This window comes from Tympanuchus pallidicinctus, unplaced genomic scaffold (genome assembly GCF_026119805.1).
Source record: "Tympanuchus pallidicinctus isolate F22 unplaced genomic scaffold, pur_lepc_1.0 scaffold7, whole genome shotgun sequence".
Taxonomy (NCBI): Eukaryota; Metazoa; Chordata; class Aves; order Galliformes; family Phasianidae; genus Tympanuchus; species Tympanuchus pallidicinctus.
In genome coordinates, this window is record NW_026294791.1 from 7,517,172 (window position 1) to 7,539,603 (window position 22,432).

The 22,432-nt window shown below is 40.9% G+C and overlaps 1 protein-coding gene and 1 long non-coding RNA gene across 3 annotated transcripts in view; both read left to right on the plus strand.

The window, feature by feature from the left end:
- Positions 1 to 22,432, plus strand: part of TRABD2B (TraB domain containing 2B) — a 257,922-nt gene that overhangs the window by 46,839 nt on the left and 188,651 nt on the right. The window lies entirely within an intron of this gene.
- On the plus strand, positions 8,362 to 21,806 carry LOC128072329 (uncharacterized). The gene is made up of 4 exons (XR_008202210.1): positions 8,362 to 8,499; positions 11,412 to 11,525; positions 12,185 to 12,377; positions 20,772 to 21,806. It is a non-coding gene; the product is annotated as an uncharacterized LOC128072329 (long non-coding RNA).

The following is a 22,432-nucleotide window of genomic DNA, read 5'->3' on the forward strand; positions in this document are numbered from 1 at the left end:
GAAAGACTCTTTTTGAGTTAATGGAGAGGCTTTGGAAGTCTGTGCCCAGTGTTGTCCTCCCTACCCTTCTCTCGCGTGCTCCATTCCTACCAATTAAAATTCCATTTTAATCTTTCTGGAAGGAAACATTTTGATTTCTTGTTTCAACACAAAATTAATTTTGGAATTTGTTGAAAGCTGTATATACCTACTTGTCTTTAAAAGGGTTTTGTTTAGGGGATGGAAAAACTGACAGATGAAGTGAGACACAGCCCCAAAACAAAATCTTTCACATTACTGAAACTAAGAAAACTGGAAGGAATATAAGAAACAAATTTTAATGGCATCGTAATGCAGTGTTTCCTATTGCTGTTAACTCTGAATTTTTCAAAAGAATCTACTGTTCTCTCACCGTGAAATGAGGTTTCCGGTATTTTTGTCAGGCTCTTTTTTCACCTCTTACAATTGCAGATCTGTTGCCTTATCTCTTAAGATCCTTTCATATTTCACTGTTACAGGGCATCTAAGCATTTCACTGCGCTTTCATGGAAATACACATACTTACAAGGAAGTGCTGATATCTCTGTTGTTTGGATGGAAAGATGGTGAGAGACTGATTGATCCCACCTAAGTTTAGTTATCTAAAACTTAGATGTTGTAGCAGAAATGCAGAGTCACAGCCTGAAGCAGTGATGGAGCACCTGGTGGGAAGGCAGGGCCAACCTAGGGGATCTCAGGTGCATGCGATGTGCCTGAGTTACTGGAAGGGATGGAGCCAGGATCCACCCCTTCCTAGACCTCATTTAAGGTTTGGCAGTGGAGGTGAGGGTGTCTTTCTGAAGTTTCTGCCTCCTGGAGTCCTTCTGAAAGTAAGTTGTTTTTCTTTGTTTCTCAGTTTATGGTTGCTGTATTTGCATTTGCTCTCATTTGCTGTGTCCTGGGCTTCTGCTACTCTGCTATTGTTGCTGTTCTTCCTATCACGTTACAGATGTCTCCATTGCTGGTCTAAAAGCTAGTTAGAGCTGATTTTCTCCTACCGTTAGGTCTTCTCATAGTGGTGGAATATGGACAAGGAGAATGTTTTTGCCTTGAGGGAATTTCTGAGCTATCAAGGGAGGAAGAAGAGGCAGGAATTGATTTGCTTCTTCTATGGTAGCACAGTGCCCTAAGCATTTTCTGAGATGTGAATTTGGCCTTCGTGCTACAGCTGTGAGAAATACTGCTTTTAGAGGATTTATGGCCAGTGAGGCTGTGGAGTCATCAGTGCTGGGTGGTAGCTGACCACTTGCCACCATTGTGAATCTTGGGCTAGGAGGTGTTTACTAAGGTGAACAATAAGCCAGAGAGTTCCTTATGAACCTTTCATTGTGACAGTGTCTAAGAGATGTTTGCTTACAGATGTAAAAGCCTTGAGACATTTAAATTCTTCAATTAGAGCAGGTGGCAAGAGCTTTCAGAGGTGTGTTTTCACCTGTGATGTTAAGCTCCCATTGGGACTTCTTTGCAGTCTGGCTCCTTGCTTCAAGAACTGTCTTTCAGCTCCAAAAATGCTCCAAGAGCTACAAAAGAACCACTGTCCTCTGCTTAATCTGTGGGTTGTATGTCTCTATTTGGTGCCTGGCTGTAGTATACACAGCCCTAATAGAAGCAATTAATGTCAATCAAGTCATACCTTCTCCCACACGCCATTTGAACAAACACAACCGTCTTAATTATACACATTTTTTTGCTTTTGGAACTACATTCCACTTAACGATGCCTTTTCTAACACTGGAAGTCTCTTGCACCAATGCTGTTTCTACCAAAAATAATTTTCAGCAACAATTCTCCCTCCCCTTGTTCCTTTCAGTCCTTAAACTTCTGTTTCCTTCATCCCCAAGCTCTGCACGTAACAGTTGGCTAATTTCCTTAGCTGTCCTGGTGAAGCACTTGCATAAAGGCTCTGGCATTTGACAGGGTGATACTGCTCTGGTTGTGTTAGCAAAGCTTCAGAGTTGTACAACAGGGTTTGGAAATGCTCTTCTTAGTGCAGGGAGATATCCTGAGACAGGAGATGTGAGTTGGCATGCAAGGAAACTGCAATTGCTCAGTGACATTAAATCTGAGGCAAAATATTTCTTTTTAAAGAGCTTTAAAATAGTCTCAAATGTAAAAGCCTAGCAGCTGCAGTAACATAGAGCCTGAATAATTTCCATGTATTTGCTGCAGCAACGTGGAGCCTGAATAATTTCCATGTATTTATGTATGTGTGTGCCCACATGCGTGTGTTTTTTTTTCCATTCTGTTTTTGCCAGTGCCTCAGTAAGCAGCACAACATCGCACGCTCTCGGGCCAGCACTGATTTACTTGCCACTCAGGTGTGAAAAACCCATTGGGTTAGGTCAACCTGAAGTGGGCCATCTGATTTCAATTCCAGTTCCCAACAATTAATGCTTTACATACAAATTCAGCACAATACCCAGCTTACGACCTATTATGTTTATCATCAGACCATGAAGTATTAGTAACAGCAAGCCAAAATATGTCAGATAGCCCTGGCTTTCTTTAGCATTCTTGAGAGAGAGTTAAAAAGAAAACGTTTCTTCTATGAGCAGGAAACTGAAGCTCTGAAACCCTTAAATGCACATAGTTCGCCTGTGAAATCTAGCTTCAAGTCTCCTTGCCAAACTGGCTGTAATGGATTTCAGAAAGAAATTAAATTCCGACACTGAATTAGAGGAAGGAGAATGATGTATCCTGTGTGATAGGTGGAAACAGGTGAACATCTAGGTGTAAGATAGGAATCTCAAGGGAATCTGATCATTCTTTTAGGTATGCGAATGCAGAGCTCTCTAGGTGTGAAATAGGCATTGTGTTCAGGAGAAAGGTGATTCTTGTTTAATGTATATGTTTAAGACAAAATGTACAAGAACTGCATGCTGACATCAGGGTACAGTCAAAGCGAGGAATGAACGTTGCATCTGTGGGAGCTGAAAAGAAGGATGGGGACTAAGGGCTTTTCTAGTGGGCTGTTTTGGCTTGGTCAAAACCCGTTCTAGAGACGTACGTTCTAACTAAGGGAATTTTCTCAAAAGCCTTTTCTTGGTTATTCATAGTTTCTCATTTTATCCTACGTTTACTTTTGGGAATTCATGAGCGAAAACGCTTTGATTTATGAATCTGCAAGTCCAGTGCTTGCTGAAGTTGTTAGATAAAATGTTGACTGAAAGTTGCAGCACCATAGTACTATTTTTTTTCTGTGTTTCATATCAGGAAATGCAGAAGTATCTTACAAATTCTTAGCCTGACCTTATATTGATAGGCTGTAAGAGAACCTGTGGCTTTGAGAGAAAGATTGAAGTATATGTAGGTGGATGGAAATGTTTGTATGGCTTTTGGTGGAATGGGAGCAAAGCAGGTAGGTGATGGGATTCTGCGTGCTCACAGTGCAGAAACAGTCCATCGTGCCTCTTCAAAGAGGTACAACAAAACGCTGTCCTTCTTTTTGTTTGTGACCTGTCAGTGTGGTGCTGCTTTTATTGCTGCAACGCATCAATGGCCATATGAAAGCAATACAGAGTGGTCAATGTGAAATTGTCACTCTTTGAGTTCCAAAAGGAAGCTGAAGAGTAAATCCTTTAATGTATCCTGTATAAATGAGTCCTGGACAATGTTTAGAGCACAGAGCTCTCATATCATTGGAAGGATGCTCTGCAAGTGTATGGTTGATAGGAAACATAAGGAGTTTTACCACCCAGTAGTACTTACTCTTCATCTTATCACATGGTTTTTTTCAGTCTGAATGTGTAGGTAGCCATTGGGAAAGCTATTTCCACTAGGGGGGTCTTTATGATTCCTTAGCTCAAGTTGGTGTGTTGATGCCTGTAGCTATGGAAGGATCTACCAATCCTCAGTATTTCACTCAAAGTGGAAGCTATCATCTTCTAAAGAGATTGTGTGCTAAGCATTGGATAATAGATCTCAAATATGTCATTACCATGGAAAAAGTGCTCTTTTGCCAACATGTTGATTACTAGTGCTTCACCAAAATTCAAGATTCTTGTCTGTTCTTGATTCCTGAAGTGCTCATTAATTCTATCCTAGAAAATATATATATACACAAGAAACTAAAACAAATATCTGTAGGAGCTGAAATGAGCCCTGCTGTATCAAATCTCATGCTTGTGGAAGCAGATGGGAAAATTTTGAAGAACATTTGTGTACTTTTTGAAGTTTCTGTCACGTGCACAGTGAAAATCAATTGGGAAAGTGAGAAACTTGGGGTTCAACTGCGTATCCTCAAAGTTAAATGGAAGTTAAGGCTTTTCAGCTTGCTTATATACATGGTGAGTTTATGGGAATAGCATCTCTGTTGGCATAACAGGCCAAGTTAATGGGCTTCTGCAGCTCTTCTTTAACTCTCAGCAGTTTGTCTCACTATCTCTCCCACTCACAGAGGAGTCTGTGATGGTGGATTGGAACCACTTGATGAGGAGTTCCAAGCATTAAGCTGAATTTTCTTGCATTATACCTTTAACCCATATTTTTTTTTTTAAGTGGTTTCAAGCAGGAGTTTAAAAATTAGGCTAACCAGGTTGAGCTTATGAGTTGGTAGTGCTGGCTGTTCACTGGTGGAGGGGGTGTTTAGGGAGAGGATGCTGAATAAAGAGTACATAATTGAAGGAGCAGATGAAAAAATAGGTGTTTTGCTTTGAATGCATCGGGGGGGGGAAAGACTTTAGAGAAAAGTTGAAGGTTTCAGAAAGGCTCTCAAATACTTTCGTTTTATACAGCTGATTACTTATCACGTAGTGCTCCAAAGCTCAGGCTTTTACTAGCTGACAAATATCCAAAGAAGTTTTCTGCTTGTTTTCTCTGCAAACCTCATGGCACTGACAAGAAATACATTGTCTGTATGGAGTGAAGAATGGCATTTAAGTATCGTGTGTTGAAATCCCACTCACTTTTACACATTATGCTTCAAAGCCCTGCTTCCTGGATACAAAAGTAGTTGTGTTTCCAGCAGAACGTTTACATAGTTTAGCATGAGGTAAAAGCACCGGGGTATGAAGCCAGCCATGTATATAAACCATTAAACAACTTCAGTGCAAAGCTGCACAAAACGTCTATTAAATTTAACAGTACTGCTAAAAATCCACATTTAAGCTTTCTTTGTTTCTAGCTTTGAAACATGGAGAAGTTGTTTATAATATCCCCAGCAACAAACAATGAAAGCTCACCTTTGCATGGTACTTTTAGTTTCATAGCAAAAATGAAATGTACTGATCCCATGCTTCCCAATTGGTCTTGCTGACTTTTAAGCTTTCTGCAGGGTAAATGTTCCCTTTATGAAACAGGCTATAGCCAGTGCCCGTGGAAGCCTCTCCTGAGGAGGTGTTATTTTAATATATGAAGGGCAGTAATTTCATTTCATAAAGATAGCTTGTTCCACAGAAGAAATAAACATCACATTTGACAGATGCAGGGACGCTCAGAGATCTTCCTCTCTGGAGGCAGGGAGAGGCCCATAAAGCTTTCCTGTGTTCCCTGCATTATGGTGAGTGGAGCTCTAGATGTCTTCTCAGAAAACTGATTCTGTGGTGTAACTAATAGCCAGCTAATAATTTTTTGTTTTTAAACACTCTGTGTGAATGCCACAGAATGCAAAGAGAGGCATGATATTATGTACAAGGGTGCTGACAGCAAATGGAGAAGGGTACCTTAAGTGAATGCATTGCCTTCTCTACATTCAGCATTAGAGAACTTGCTGGGAACTTGCATGGGCAAGGCGTGAGGCACTGAAAACTAGCTTGTACATGATCTGTTTATGGGAATAATGAGAGAATATGGGCTGATAGGCTTCTGCAAAGCTCTTTTTATTCAGCAGTTTGTCTCCCCATCTTCAACCAGGAGCCTGAGATGGGTTTGAAAAAACAATTGCTAGTACTAATGCTGTTGTTCTAAAGATGCTGTGCCCCAGGTTGTTGTGGATGACTTTCAAGATGGGTGTGGATCAGTGGCTCTGAGTTAATTCTTTTTGGATCGTATGTTTGTTTTGGGCTGATCATCTTTTTTCTGATTCAGAATCTAAAGGCCATAAAGCTGGCTTAGCAATCAGAGAAAAAAAGCTCAGGTGAAGGAACTGAGAAGCCTCCTGCCTTATCTATTAACCCAATGCTGTATTTATCCGGAAATTATGGGGAGCTGGCTGCTGAGCCAAGGAGAGCCTTGCCCAGAGTTATTCCGACCACATTTCTCAACGTCATGTTTGTTGTGCTTGGAAGGAGCTGGGATAGCTCTGTCGTCTCTCTCTCTCACTCCCTCTTACCGAGCATAGTAGCTATACTATATTCCTACCAGAGCCCTGCACTGCTTAATGGTGAACCAAAGTTGCTTCATTTTCCCCTCATTTGATGAATGACGTTTGGGATGAGGTGATGGTTAGAGGGAGCAATGAGAGGAAAATTCACCTTGAGCAAACCCAGGTTTCCTTAATGATCAAAAGATGCTGTGCTGAGGACAAGTACTGCAGGAAGTCTCTTTGAAAAAGAGAAAAATGCTGTCTGTCTGAGTGTTTACAATCTTACTGCTCAATACAAGCAAATTGTATTGCAGAAAAGAAAACTTGCAGAATGAGGCCTTCTGTCACCCAGCGTCACTGCTGCTTGAATGAATACAAGCTGTGCTGAAATTCATAGTGCTTTCTAACTAAAGCTTATGGTATAGGAAAATGCCATTATAGCGCAGATATGGAGGGTTTTTTTTTTTTTTTGTGAACAATGAGTAAATGCTGTTGTAATAGAAGTTATAATTTCATCAGCAGCAACTGCTGCTATTGCCAGCGCTTTAGCGTTTGGATAATAGTTTGGATATTTGGATAGTAGTGATAAAACAATTTATTTCATGAAACATCTTTTCATGAACTGTCATATGTTGTGCATGAACAGTAGTTTTTACCAGTAAAGACTGCCATAGAAAGCAGCATTGTTGATGTATCCAATGGAGTCAGGGAATTTGTTTTGGAAGTGCTGCTATTTTTACCCTCTTGAAGTAAATACCACAAAATTAGGTATATAAAGTTTCAATTAGACTTCTGTTTCCCTTTTTAAAAGCTTGCAGAAATGGCACCATTACTGCGTGCTTTTTCCTTGCAAATTTTTATTTCCTCTCTGGATTTTGCTTTTTCTATTTTGTTTATATTTTTATCTAAATTAGTTCAAGCTGTCAGCAATATGTATGTGTTTTTTGATATTTTTTTCACAATTTTCCCCAAGAAAACAATGCTTATTTCATTGCTCTGTGTTTTTCGTATAGCTCTTGCGTGTATTACAGCCCATGATTTATTTCACTAACAGACAGACAATTCTATCGCAGAAGAGTTTTTCATGATGGAGGACTTGGGAAAAATCTTGGGGGAAACCAACCAGTGTGATTTGGCACTTCCACCCTTTTTGCTTTTGTTCTCCTTGGATCAAATGATGGGCTTCTTACTCATAAGCTTCATTGGGACTTCTTGTGAGGTAAAGTACCATACAACACCAGCAACATTATGGCAATCTGTCCCTCCCTGTGCAATGAGTTATTAGAAGCCCACTCCTCTGGGGACTAAGAGAATTAGAGAATCTATTAAGTTACAGCTTTGAAATGTTTTTTTCCCTATTTTTGCTAATTGAATTAACGTGACATTAACATGAGCCAGCAGTGCGCTCTGGCAGCTCGAAAGGCAAATGGGATCCTGGGCTCCATCAGGAGAGGGGTGGTCAGCAGGGACAGGGAGGTGATTGTCCCTCTCTACTCGGCTCTTTTGAGGCCCCATCTGGAGTACTGTGTCCAGGTGTGGAGCCCTCAGTACAAGAAAGACATTGAGATCTTGGAAAGGGTCCAGAGGAGGGCGACTAAGATGATCAGGGGGCTGGAGCACCTCCCCTATGAGGACAGGCTGAGGGAGTTGGGCTTGTTCAGCCTGGAGAAGAGAAGGCTGCGGGGTGACCTCATTGCAGCCTATCAATACCTGAAGGGAACCTACACCCAGGAGGGGAGTAAACTCTTCAAAAGGGCTGACAACAGCAGGACTAGGGGAAATGGATCCAAGTTGAAGGAGGGAAGATTTAGGTTGGATGTTAGGGGGAAGTTCTTTACAAGGAGAGTGGTTAGGCCCTGGAATGGGCTGCCCAGGGAGGTTGTGGATGCCCCGTCCTTGGACGTGTTCAAAGCCAGGTTGGACAGGGTCCTGGGCAACCTGATCTGAATGTGTGTGTTTGGTGGCCCTGCTAGGCAGGGGGGTTGGAACTACATGATCCTTGAGGTCCCTTCCAACCCGGGTGATTCTGTGATTCTGTGAATGGGGAACTGCATTTTCTAGATTCATCCTCAAGTTGGTATGAAGGAAGGAAGATGATGGATTGGTGTTGCTTTCCAGCGTTATCCAGCCTGGGAAGTCCTTGGTGGGTTAGGGTATGCACAACCAAAGCTGCTCAACTCTCAGACATCGCAGCGTGTCTTCTGGATTAGTCATTTATAACCATGAAAAATAAGGGCAAGGTGAGCATAGAAGGTTCTCATTTTGAACTGGTGGCATATTTTGACCGCTCTGTTTATTTTGCTCAGACATAAATGACAACACAAGATGTAGGGTGCAGTGAAGCAATGCTTGGGGATGTTGCCACTGATGTTAATGGTGTCAGTCTCTAATCTCTTTCCAGCAAAAGCAAGGTGATGCATCAGCAAAATGGCTGCTCACACTGGAAGAGACACCAGGGCCATTCACAACTGCTGAGACAGTGAAACAGTATTTTAAGGAGGGAAAAAAAAAAAAAAAAAGAAAAAGCTCATTCCTTAATATATGGTCTTATAGGGTAAATATTTATCCAGCCATCTAAAGGCAGGAGTAATCGCTGCAGTTTTCCCTTCACTCAGAGGCTGGAGATTTTCTCTGACTGAAAAAAAAAAAAAAAAAAAGGTCCAATTTTGTGTATGTGAAGAAATCAAAGTGTTGCCCTTGAAATGGGTTTTTCAGCTGTCTCCTGGGAATTCTGGGGTTAGTTTTCACCACGTGAGGTTCTGAAGTGCATACTCGAAGGTTCAAACACAGGAAAATTGGCTATCACTGCCAACTCTGTTGGGTGGGGAGAAAGCTGTTTCAGTTCCTTTATAAAAAAAAAAAAAAAAAAAAAAAAAAAAAAAAAAAAGATTTTCTTCTTCTTCCAGCTCATTCTCATATAGTCCCCTGAAAGAAGTCTTGACTTTTATTATATCCTGTAATCAAATTTGAGCATCTTATTTGCTTCGTTTCTCCAAGACCACCCTGGAGGTAGCAGTCCACACACACACACAATTTTGGTATGCATAAACCCATAAATTTCATAACAAAATATAGGAGCTGGAGCTGTAGGAGGAGTGTAAGGCAGAAGGTGCTGAAATGTAAAGTCTGTGCATGTTTAAAGGGATGTCATTTATTACATACTTCTGCCTTTAAAACAAAAAAAAAAACCTTACTGTTACCACACAGACTGTATAAATATATATTGCCTAATTCAAGATGGTGTGGTGTGAAGATTTTATTGGCATACAGTAGCTTAGCTAGAGTAGCAAAGGCCTGAGCAAGCTCTGTATTGCCTCCAGTGTGTGCCAGGAAAACATGTCCTTGGCATGGGCAGCAAGAACATCCCCAGTGACGCTGCATAAGTGTAAATCTAATGAGGATAATAACCCATATGCTTCAGGGTATCAACATATTACTAGCTGCCTGGGATTAGGAAGGAATTTCTCTTTTGGTTATGTTGTTCTGAAGTCATTTATGGTGGGGCTCTGCACATTTCTCTCTGACGCCTCTGCCGTGGGCTCCTGCAGGAAGAGGATGCTGGACTTGATGGACTGACTGGAAGGGCCTGGTCTGGCAATTTGTGTGTTTTTTTCTGAAAAATATTAATTGTACCTATTTTATGTGGTTTGGAATATGTTTTGATAGGGCGCTTTGTGCACATCTCTCTGTAATGCCAGCTCCCATAAAGCTTCTTTCATAAATGCATAATTTAGTTTGGAAGGGAGCTCTGCAGATCTCCAACCCTTCAGCCCTCTCTGAGCAGGGCTGACTTCACAGTCAGGTCAGGCTGCTCAGGGCCTTGCTGAGTCCAGCTCTTAAAACCCCTAAGAATAAGAATGTCGCTTCTTTCTTCACTTCCCCATGAGGACTTTCTGGCCACTTTAACAGGAATGGCTCCGGTGTTAATTAACACTATCTGTGTTAATGAGAACTGTAGACAGACAGGGCTTCTCTGATCACAGTTCTTTTGGTGTTTGTTTTTGTTTTTTTTTTTTTTCCCTCTTATAATCAGTGGAGAGAAATGCATGCCTATTGGTGAAGTTTCTTTGCTGCAAAGATAAAATCTGATAGCCTCTCAAATGATTTCTAGCAATGTGTATTTCTCTAGTGACCCTTGGAGGAACATGGATGTCCCCATTGCAACCAATGTAGTTGGCAGAAGTAGGTGCCTGAAACTAGATTCAGCGTATATGACCAAATATGAAATTGTCCAAAATGAAGTAGATATTGATAGCTTGTTACAGTGATCTCTGATTATGTAGTGTTTTGTGCTGTTTAGAGAAAAAAGTACAAAATCCCACCAGGAAGGTGGTTTCCTGGGTTTCTAATGTCATAAAACCAATATTCCTGTTCGAGCTTTTTTTTTTTTATTCAAGTATCAAGGCCTTGAAGGCAACAAACTTTAGATCTGACTTCAAATATGATTACTGTTGTGCATTTAGAATCAGTGAAGATTTATTCTGTTGAAAAATGGTCTTGAATTTTGACACTGTCAGCTGGTACTTGAATGTTGAAATTTGGTGTGGGCGATCCTTATTTCAGCTGGTAGAAACGGACTACTATTGGTTCTTGGGGGTAGACGAAGATACCTCAGACAGCTGTGGTAAAGTACTTCTGTCTCTTAGGTGACGGGGATGAAGAACTGGAAGGAAATATTAGGAAACTCCATTGGATAGGAAAAAAAAAAAGAAGAAATCCACCCTGAAGCGTTCTGAAAGATTCTGGCGAGAAATCATTGTCAGTTGCTAAAATTCCATGGAATTTTAGTGTTCACTGATGAAATCTGCTTTCCTGGAAATGAGCTTGGAGAATATCTGGTTATGGGGTTTGCCAAAGAGAAAACAAAGCCAGAGCTGAAAATACATGGGGAAGAAAGACCCCAATATTTTTGTATGGAATTATTTGGGTGCATTTCTCCATAAATGTTTATTTCTTTTTTTGCTTTATGAACAGAGACCTAACAGTTACATGCTTTCAGTCATATGGTTTTCTATATTTCAACAAGTACCAGAAGAATTCTTGAAATTGAGTAAGATTTTCCTATTCCAGCCTAAATGTAATTAAAGGAAAAGGTCAAGGACAATGGAAAAGATCACTATTTATCCTCATCCACATGCTGCCTTATTTTCAGGATGCCAGTGGAATAAAGTGGAAATGAGTGGAAAGGTCTCACTGCAACTCAAAAAGGAATGTTCTCCTTGCTACCCATCTCCAGCTGCCACCACAGCTGGACAAAATTAGAGCAGTAAGAAAAATAGTGATGATAAAGCTTGAAGTTATGTTGCATAAAATGTTCTCTATTTCAATTATAAAAGAGGATTTGGGGGGAAAAAAAATCACAGATTAGTATGCTGCCCCAGGGATGTGCCAAGCTAGTGTGGGCAGTGTGCATTAAGTGCACAGAGCTGCTGCATTCCTTGCCCTGCACACAGACCTGGACCCAGAGCAGTGTGTTCTTTGGGTGGGGTGGAGCTGCCTCAAAACTGGTAAAATTAAACATATTTTTGGTTGCTTTTGAGTGTGGAAAAAGGTCTGTTGCTTGAAAGAGGAGGGAAAAGGGTTGTTTGTTTTAGAAACCCTGAAAAGAAGGATGTTTCAGGGAAAGAAGAGAGTAATGGTTCAATTTGGATACGTTTGTATAAAATCCCCTTTGGAGTTGTTGCTTGGTTAACCTCGGTGGGCTGAGCTCCCGGCTACAGAAACCTCTTCTCAGGCTCTCTAGCCAAAGAGCCTCATAAAGCAACCACCACCCTGGTGCTCTGGGGAAGGTTTGAATGGGGACTTTGGTCTGTGTGGACAAAGACAGCATAATGATTGCAGTGAGATTTTTCTTTCAGAAAGACTGCTTTTCTTCTCCAACTAACTGTATCAGGTTAACATTCTCTTCCTCTGTTTGATCCCTAGGGCAGTACAACTGTGTTTTTCCCCTTGTTTGGAAAGTCAGGAAATGCAGGCTTAAGGCAAATGGGCTCATGTTTGCTTCTAACTGGAAGAGAATTCCATTCTGTGCTTGAAAATTATCCTAGTTAGGAAGATGTTACTTGAAGTCTCCAGTTTGTCCTACAAAGAGGTGGCCACCTGATATATGACCTTCCCAGTAAGTGTGAGATGTCCCAGGTCACGTAAATTGAATGTCTTTGGAGACCTTGGTTGTGTGTGCCATCCTGCACTGGATGTTTTTTGGTGGCCCTGAATATATCACCTGTCCTCTGCCATAAAGAAAAAGGAGCTGGTTTTCCCTGTGTAAGTACTAAGTACATTGGGACCTCTAGTGGAAAGTACAATTTGAGAGTTGGAAATAACGATAATAGTTGCCATAAGTTTAGGCTGGACTAATAAATACTGAATTTTAACACTGTTAGCTTGAAAACTCTAAAACCTATTAATGAGTGGTGTATCTCTTCAGGCACTTCTGTCTGCCCTGGCTGTCAATTATCTGGAGCCTCCCATAGAGTGGTAGACTGTGGTAATATCTTTCAGATGCTCCCAGTATCTGTCTGTCTGTATCTTGGCTGGATCGTGAGTGAAAAGGGGATCATCAAAACCAGAATAAAACAACACAGCAGCCATCCTGTGTGAAGTGATGGAAATTTGCGGGTGGGAGAAGCTGAGTTTCTGCTGTTGCTGTGGTGTTTTGGTTTTGAGTGCAAAGGATACATTGCTGCTTCTCATTGTTATTTGCTAGGTCACAGCAATCTGTGGCTCCAGAAAGCTCTGACGTAAGTGGAATAGAAAAGGAAATATTTTGTCAATTGCTGAAACTGGCCATATGTGGCAATCAAATCTGCAGGAATTAGAAAAATAAGAACATGAAGACTTTGTATATAGCATCAAAGGCAGAGCTGGCTCACAATTTGAAGAGTAGAAGTGTGGCACTTATTGTTTCTTGTCTTACTTCCAGTGTAAGTGCTTGAAGCACTTGGGCCTGCAGGTATGTTAGGGGTTTGTTGACACTGGAAGGCAAACTCCATATCTCATGGGTGCAGTGAGCATCCCATGTGCCACTCCCAAGTGCCTGGAGTTGTGATGAGGATGCAACTGCATCAGTTTTTCAATGGATCATACAGAATCAGGCCTGATATTTGGAGACATCTGGCTATTGCAGGTTGTTAAGTTATGTCCCTTGGTATGGCTTATCCTTACACAGCTACACAGGACTCAATTTGCAGATGCTAAGCAGTCCCCTTATCACCTTTTTTTGTTTTGTATCAAGATGTCATTCTTTCAAGATTTGATCCACTGTGACCACATTTCTTCTGGAAGTTATTTCAGTCTGGCTTCTTGTACAGTAAGGGTTGATTTTTTTTTTTTGCGCTGTAGTCATGCTGTTTAGTGATATTTTTTTTAATTAGATTTTTCTTCCCTTGTTTAGTTATTTCTCTTCGTTGAAGATGTAGTTGGTAATGGCCTTACTCTCCCATAATTTTGCTGGAAACTGGCCTAGAGATTTAAGAATTATCAGAGAGCTGCTTAGACAGGTGGACCCAAACGAGGTCTGTCAGATAGGAGAAAGGAAACTGAGTTGTAAGAAATAAAAAAAAAAAAAATTGAATGAGAAGTTCAAGTTGTCTGATGAAAAACACATGCACAAAACAATACTGATATTATTTGTTAAAAGTTGGCAAACTGCTTCTTAAAGGCAGTCAAGACCTTATGCTGGGCTGCGTCTGACAGTGCTGGCTGTAGGCTGGTGTCCCCAGTATCTGAGGGCACGTGTTAGAAATTCTGTGGTCCAATGTGCACTTCACCTCTCTCTCCTATTAATCCATTCAGACTTATTTATTTTTCAAAAATCTGTTACAAAGTGTTCCTTCTTTGTCCCCTTCCTTAACCTGATGTGATAATAACCCATAATGATGTTCTTCTCATCTTCCCATTCATCCAAAATGGCAAATGTGCTCCAAGGGATTTTTAATCCTGAATTATTCTCTTTCACACCAGGAACAAGGCAAACTTCCCTTGTTCTCTGCTGAATAAATGGAATCTTAGCTTAAGGCATCGCAGAGAAGTTGTCTATGCTGTTTCGTCTGAAGTTTGTGCCTCTGATTTGAGGCACAGTAGCTCTCCCATGTCTCCACTGAAGGATTTTTGTGAGTACATTTTCCAGAGTTCATAGAACCTTGCTTCTGTGGTACTGCAGTTTGTACATTGCCAGATAGTCTCCAAAAGTTTGCCTAGATCGCAAACATCTCCCAGAGTTTGTCTGAAATGACCCTGCAAGTGGGGAAGGAGCACAAGCATTTGCTTGGTTTATTGCCAGTCATGAAGCTGCTTGAAGTGGTCAAGATATAGCTGACGAGTCTCTCAAACTGTGCTCATCAGCACTGTCAAGTTGATGGCTGTGATTGAAGATGCTGACCATCTATATTTTTTGAAGTTATAAAAGAGGGAAAAAATGGATGAGGTGGGGAAAGGGGAGGAAGGATCACTCACTGTTTTATATATATATATATATATATATATATATGTATGTATATGTATATATATATTTAAAGAATCATCAATTCTATTTGGGACTAAAGATGTGTATCTACCAAGAGTAGCATTACTGCACAGTCAGATTACTAGCATAATTGTGTACAATTCCAGTATAATTAGTGAGCTGTAATTAGAAAAGTAATTATTATAATAAGCAGAAGGATAGAATTAGTACAAAACTGTTTTAGGTATAGGTTCTGTTGACTAATCTGAGCTGGTCACTAAAGCGATTGCTGCCATTTTGTGTTTTAAGTGACTTCTTGTGGGTTGTTCATGTACCTGGGTGAGAGAAGCACTGGTGAAGGATGGCAGTGATGTGGCGTAGCTGCAGTTCTCTGCTGGAAGATGTTTGCTGGCAGAGGGTGTTGTCCAGCCTTAACATTTTAATCAGAGGATGCTCAAGCATGTGAATTACCCTGTGTGAATTAGCAAGAGCAGAGAGCACATTTTTTTGAGGGCTGGTTGTATTGTAGTTCTTGGGATAAAAATTGTCCTGGGGCTTTTATTCCTTGGTGGGGATGTGTCAGTTTTCACCAGCCAGAGATGTGGTGGCCTTTTGAAATGAGGCTGAATATTCATTATCAGAGAGGATAAGCTGCATAAGAGCTATTTAATTACAGGCCTACAATGGTTTCTGCATGCTTTCCCTGGAATTCTTTGTACACTCAGGAAAGTGTGTAAATCAAACAACCAGCACATCAGGCGGTGGGGCTGAGCTGGAGGAATTACTGGATGCCCTCATAAAACTTTAAAGGGCTTGAATGTCAAGTTTAAACTCTTGGGGCCTTAAAACTTGAGTCTCGAGGCACTTCTACCTGCTGTTTCATCACATAAGCTTTTCACTGTTCATGAGCTGCAAACCCAAGATGATTATGACTTCTATTTCCCTGCAGTGTATTTAATTTCCCTTTACTGTTGTCATCATACCCATGTCTGAACTACCTTTCATCTCCTCCTACCACTCATCATCCTTTCAGTTGTAGCCAGTGATGCATAGGCTTTTTAAATAGAGTGTTCCTTGTAGGCTCTTATATCAAAATCTGTTTAACCTCTGGTGCTTTCAAGCTTAAGGCAAAATCGCTGTGTATTAGCAGTTCTAATGCTTAACTGCACTCAACAGGAGAGTTAGCAAATCTGCAGTGATACCGCAGTGCAGTGAGGATGTGTGTTGCCAGCTGCAGGCAGCTGTTGGGCTTTGCGCTGCCTTGCTGAAGCAATGGGTGCCTTCCCATTGAATCTCCCCTTTGATTAGAGTTGGCTGGAGTGAAGCAGCACCGTGGAGCAGTTCTTAGTGTCTCTGCCAGAAACTGGCTCAGGAAAGCTGGGTTGTGTTGCTATTTCTGTTTGGCAGCTGCAGACTCTTCACATTGGTTCCTTCATCACAAACCAAACCCCATGAGAGCAGAAAGTGCGTCTGGGGAGGGGATCTTAAATTCAGCTCAGGCACTTGTTCAGTCAAAGGAACAATGAGAAGAACTTGCAGATAATGGTTCAGTTTAGTAATGCCTCATAAACTGTTCTCTTAGTGCAAGATTCTTCAGTTGACACTGAAGTCCTGAGAAAATCCTATCATTTGATGATCATCACGCAAAATAGAGAAAAATTCTATGCTAGACCCATGCAGTACTCATTTCCTAGAGTAGGTAAGCCTCTTAGCTCAGCTTAAGGCTTCTTGCCCATTACCAACCCACATATTTATTCTATCAGTCCAGATTTTATTTTATTTTAACATCCTAGAAATAATTCACTCAATTTTCTCTCACAGAGTCAGAAACCATTGCTAGGCACTGGATTGCCGAGCATCAAAATGCTTTGCTAATGAGAAGTGGGCAATTGAATCTAAGGAAATAACTCTACTTTATTAACTTGTGCCTAGGACCAAACCCAAAGCCGAATCAAGCCTCACTTCTAGGATGGATATGTGTTTTTGCAGTGTTGTTTTTGATTGCTTTTCGCATCCATCCCTGCTTTGGAGTTTTGGTTTGGACTGAAGCAGCAGTGCTTAGAGGTTATGGAATGGTTGTTTCCGTCCTGTTTCTGGCCCAGTCAGCCACAGAAATAATTAGAAGTTTTAGTGGAGTCTCTCAAAAATTCATTTTCAGCCATGAACTTTGGGGAAGTCTTTGGATGGTCCAGGACAGGCTGTGTTCAGGGGCTTTCGAAGCTGGCTCATAGGGTTGTTTTGGCAATGCATGCCCTAAATTGGAAATATTGGAGATGCGTCGTTTAATTCTATTGCAGCACTGCTGCTAAGGTGCAAGGAGTAAAAGGTTGAATAAAGGTTCCCTTTTAGCCCAACTTTGTAATGAGAAAACAGGAGGTGCTTTGGTTTAGCAAAACCTCATCAATTGTTATGATTTGGTTTTGCAGGCCTCAAGCCTGGGAGGTTGGGGTCTGGCTTCCATTATGTTCTAACCAGAAAGCTCATTGAGAAGAAATATTCTCCTCAAACCGTCTTGAACTTGTCCAAACTTCCGTTCAATCCCAGTAAAACCTAAGCTCTCATCCAACGAGGGTCTGTCACTGTTAATGTGTTTCAAAACGCTATGTGGGGTTTGATGGACAAAGGAGCTCTTAAGGGATATTTATCATACACACACAAAGAAAACACAGAAAATGTGAATGTATTGCAGCATTAAGAGATTCTCTTTCATTTGGCCGGAGTGGTTTCTGCTTAGCCACAGAAATCTCATGCATATACTGGCCAGCTCCTATTTTCATTTGTGCTGGAGTGAAATTGAAATCTGCTCTCCATGTATTAAATAAAGGTAAACCATGTGCTAGAACTGTGCTACCAGTGGAGAGCCGTGCTGAATTTTGTCATCTCTCTCTTAACAGTCCTTAGCAAACTGTAGCTTAAAATGGACCAGAACGAGCAAAAGGAATGGGGGTGATTACGTGCTGATGTACTGGGCATGAGCAATATTGAGAAATTTAAGCAGAATCCTTATAAATATGCTTACAGTTTATGCACATGACTAAATTAATAGCAGGCATAACTCTTTTAAAGTTACTTGACTTTAATTGACATATCAATATAATTGCCAATTATCTTAATTGATATACATGGCATAAATATTGTGCTCTGGAAAGCTTCCAGTCCTTCTTTATTAGAGTATTAAGCCACAACATATGCAGATTACATGGAAATACCACTGAGGCATTTGTCAAATTCCTTTCTTATGTCTCTTTCTTATATTTTATATATCTATATGTATATGTGCAGAAAACAGTCGTAAGGACATACTGATTATTGTCAATACAGCCTCTTAAACAATTTCAAATGATTCTACTAAAGGGTTTCTACAAGTTTCACACTCTGCTTTTGTGGAAATCAGCTTTCAAGTCAGTCAGGCTAGAGATTAGATTCAAAGATTTAAAACCTCTATAGATCAAAAGCAGATGCTCTTAGAAGACATTTCAGCCAAGACAAGCTGTCTGGGGACATTGTTACAGCGGGAGAAGACAATTTATCATTAAAACATGAAAGCCTCTGTTCAATAATAACCAGATGTATTTAAAAAAAAAAAAAAAGGAAAGAAAAAGAAAAAAGAGGGAGAGAAAAAAATAGGGGTGTCAAGGTCTTGATTCATTTGTCTCCCACTAGAAATCATCTTTATCCCATACTTAGAAAACGAGTGCAGATTCTTTGATGCCAAGACATAATATAAGGAAAAATTGAAACATTTCACGTTGTAAATCCTTGGCAATTGTCAAGGAAATTTTAATTATATGAAAATCTGTGGTGCCTAAGGTAGAGATAAGGAGTAATCAAGTTAAAGAGCAGTTCCTTGACTTAGAATAAAAACGGGGGAGGATCTGACAGAAAGTTTCAGATCTTTCTTGCCTTGTACCTGTTTTCACCTTTTCCCATCAACTGCTCTTTCACTCTGACCTAATGCAACTAGGCAGTAGTACTTAGCTTTAACCTAAAACCTCCCCTCCAAATATTTAGCAACTTTCATTCAAGCCATCCCCATATAGAAGAGGGATACTGCAAGCTGTGGACACTCGGGGAAACTAAGGCACATAGAAATGGGATGACTTACCTCTTAACATGTAGTGTTCTGATAAAGAGACAGGAAGTGACTATTTTGTTTTTCCAGCCTCATTTTCTAACCACTAGAGAGCATCCCTTCCCAGTGAAATGTATAGCTCAGCAACACAGGAAATGCTTTTGCTGCCAGTATATGGGAAGTAGGAAGTCCTCTTCACTCTGTTCTTGTTTTACAGGCCATAATATATAAGAGTGGGTGTGATTAACAACACTTGTTACAGTATATTTAGAATCATTTCCAGGTCTGTGGTTAGATGTTCTCTAGAGAACTTCAGCCTGAAACAAGTACATCTAAGAAGTTAGAGAGAGCGATGTAAATCAGGACATGAGGTCTTTGACATTGCCACCAAGTGGGTCCTACAGCAATCTGCCTCAGCTCCCTGATCCACACACAAAGCGAGATGCAAACCTTATGGCTTTCCTCATTGGAGTAGGGTGAAACTAGGCCAAAAAAAAAAGTGTGGAATGCACATAATTTCGCATAGATGGAAGCAAATTTGTTAAAAAAAATGTCTTCATTGATGTTTAATCTTTGAAAATGAAGCTTTGGGGAGAAATATATTGCTTTCAATAAAGTTCTTTGAAAGCTTCTCAGGCTCAAGATGAATTTTGTGATCAGCCAAAATGAGAGACTTTCCCATCCTCTACAAAACACGCCACTCTAAGAGCTTTTTAATACCTGCTTTGAGCTATTTGAACAAAAATCTGATTCTTTACATATCTTGGCTTCTCTGTCCATGAATGTAAATAAAAGCTTTGTCCTAGGCTTGAGGAGTCTTCCCAACAAAACTTGTTAAAACCAATAAGGGGAGAGATTGCCAGAGATATGAACCTCTATTACCTATTGCACTGACTAACTTACGTGTGAGGCTTTCTGTCTGGCTGCTGCTTGAGGTGCCCTTCATAGGGGTTGGGAAGAAAGAACCAGCTGAGCAGATTGGAAAAGGTGATGATTAGCGATCATTGGCAAAAGAGAGTGTTTGACAGGAGAGGGAGGTCAGTGCCTTGACTGTATAAGCAAACTCTGAAGATATGGGATGTGGTGGTAGGTGGGTTTCTGCTACTCTGGGAGCACAGAGCATGGGTCAGAGGCCTCTTCTCTGTAGGTGGCTGTGGGTTCTTGTGAGGTCTTGCTGTGAGGGTTCAAAATCTGGAGATTTTGTCAGGGAGAGACCTTTTCTAGGGAAAATACAGAGAGACCATGCCAAGGTCTGGGAAGCATATCAACATACTTGCCCTCTAAGAACTGGGAGCCTTTAAGTAATCGTTACTTTTTCTTTGAATGATAACAGACACTGTCTCTGATATAGATCCCTTGGCTTTCCAGAATACTCAGCTTAGGTGATAAATTAATTGTTTTAAAATTATTATTTCTTCTCTGTGTGCCAGTCGCCACTCGTTTCAGACAAATCTGTTTAGGGTGCTCAGTGTAGCAACATTGATGTAAAGTGTTGGGAAACATGAGATGAATGGATGCAAGCTTTTGCCTACTCTGTTGATGTCTCTGAAGCCACACGTGGCAGCTCAAAACAGTGAAGACCTACAGATCCAGTGGAGGTGACTGCACTTCAGTGACACATCTTCAAGTTGCAATATGTTGTATCTTGTATCTTCAAGTTGCAATAGTTTCAGCTATTGGCTGAAAATTCAAGGTCTGCTATTTTGATTTCTGCTATTTCGAGAGGGGTTTATCTCCTTCACTCAGGAGGAAAAACAAACAAACAAAAACAACAAATCCCGTGCATCTATCTCAGATAGCAAATGTTCATGTGGAGAGTGGGCTAAAGCAGTGAACTCAGGGCCAGATTTACAGCACCGCTGTCATCAGAAAGCTGAGCACTATCTTTCTTCTTACTCACTGCAGAAGATCTGACTTAATTGGATCCAGACTGGATCTATATATGGATTTGGAAACCCCAAAAGTCTGGAATTTCACATCTCGAGTTCTTGTCATAGGTTTAAAGGCGGAAGAATTGGAGAGAAGGGGCTCTTCAGCAAGGAGGGGATGACAAGATCAAGACTTAGAAAAGGAATGACAAATAGAAGAATTTATCCCTTCCTGGCCAAATGTTGATTCTGCTGTAGTGCTGTACCACGTGTACAACCCCTCCTGTGCTGCTGTGCCCCTGGCAGTCCCGCTCATGGCAGTGCCCAGAGCAGCCCATGGTGTTCCCAGAGCCCCTTCTTCAGGAGGTGGAGCTCCTCTGGCATGTGGCTGCTGATGGGGCACTGATGCTGTGGTTGTTGTAGCTGTGCCTAAACAGGAGTTGTTTAGGGCACAACAAGTGCTTCATGTGGCCACATACAACATTTACTCAGTGTGGGAGATCACACGCGTAAAAGTTTAGTGCAGGAGTGCAGCAACACAGACTCACACAACCCTCAGGCCTTTTCTGTTAACAATCAGACCCATAAAGCGCATTAAAATAAACTGATTTTTACAGCTCTGCACTGCTGTTCAACCAAGCGTTTCAAGAAGCAAACAAAAGCACCCACTCCTCTGGAAATATGAGACTTCGTTCCTATCCAGGAGCACAAACTGTACTCAGGAGGGAGTTATGAAACCCTGTTTAAGTGCAGATTTGTATTCATTTTTACATACCTTTGCTTCGCCCTTCTCTTGGAGGTGTTTTTGCCTTTAATAGCTCTATACTTTTGTTGACAAACCATTTCCAAACAGTTTTTCCTCAGGCTTTTGAGAACATGTGGCAGAAACAAGTGAGGATTTTTGTCCCATTTTCAAATGTAAATAGATACAAGAGGACGGGACGTTCAAGTGCAGAGGCCCTTCTTGCCAGCAGTTTTGAGGCTGCCTACAAGCTGAATTAAACATGGCTTTGGCATAGATGTGATTCTGGGTGGAGAAGCAGATACAGCCTGAGAGGCATCCTCTGAGCTTCAAAACAAAAAATAGTAGTAATTTTTGTCTTTAAAACTGGGTCTTACAGCATCTGAGAATAAAAGGGTCTTGATTTTATTCCGAACACAGAACAAATGAGCGTTTCTAATTGGTTATAAATGTAGACTCGTTTGTTCTCCTTCTACTTTGACTTCTTTGCAGTCCTTTCAAATAACTGCCCAAATCCTTTTGCATCTGTTGAGATCAGTGAGCCACTTATTTTTCCCGAACTTTGCTTGGCTGTACGAACTTTAAATATTGCAACACTTGACATAAAACAAAGATTTTCCTGATAAGTGTGTGTAATGGTTCAAAACTGTTCCAACAAGCAAATCTGGTTTCTCAAAGGTAAATGATAGGAAAATCTGGCCTTTGATTAAATATTCCAATCATTGCATGCTAATGGTGCGTGAAGCTGTGATTTATCAGCCAAGACAATGTGCTGGAAAATGAACATAATTCATTAAGCTTGAACCAAATTTCACTTGAGCTTTCTGCTTTTTTTTTTTTTCTTTTTCCACAATTCTTAGCAGAGAGGGATTGGTGTCATGAAGCAGAGACCTGTTTGTAGAACATGTTCTTATTTTTCATTCTGCTCTGCTATTGAGATGAGAGCTTTTTCACCCAAGCTGTGCTCAGCACAAAGCAAATGCCTGAGCATCCCTTGGTAGCTCTGGCCTGAAGTGCTTGTAAGAGAATAAGGGGCAAAGGCAGTTAT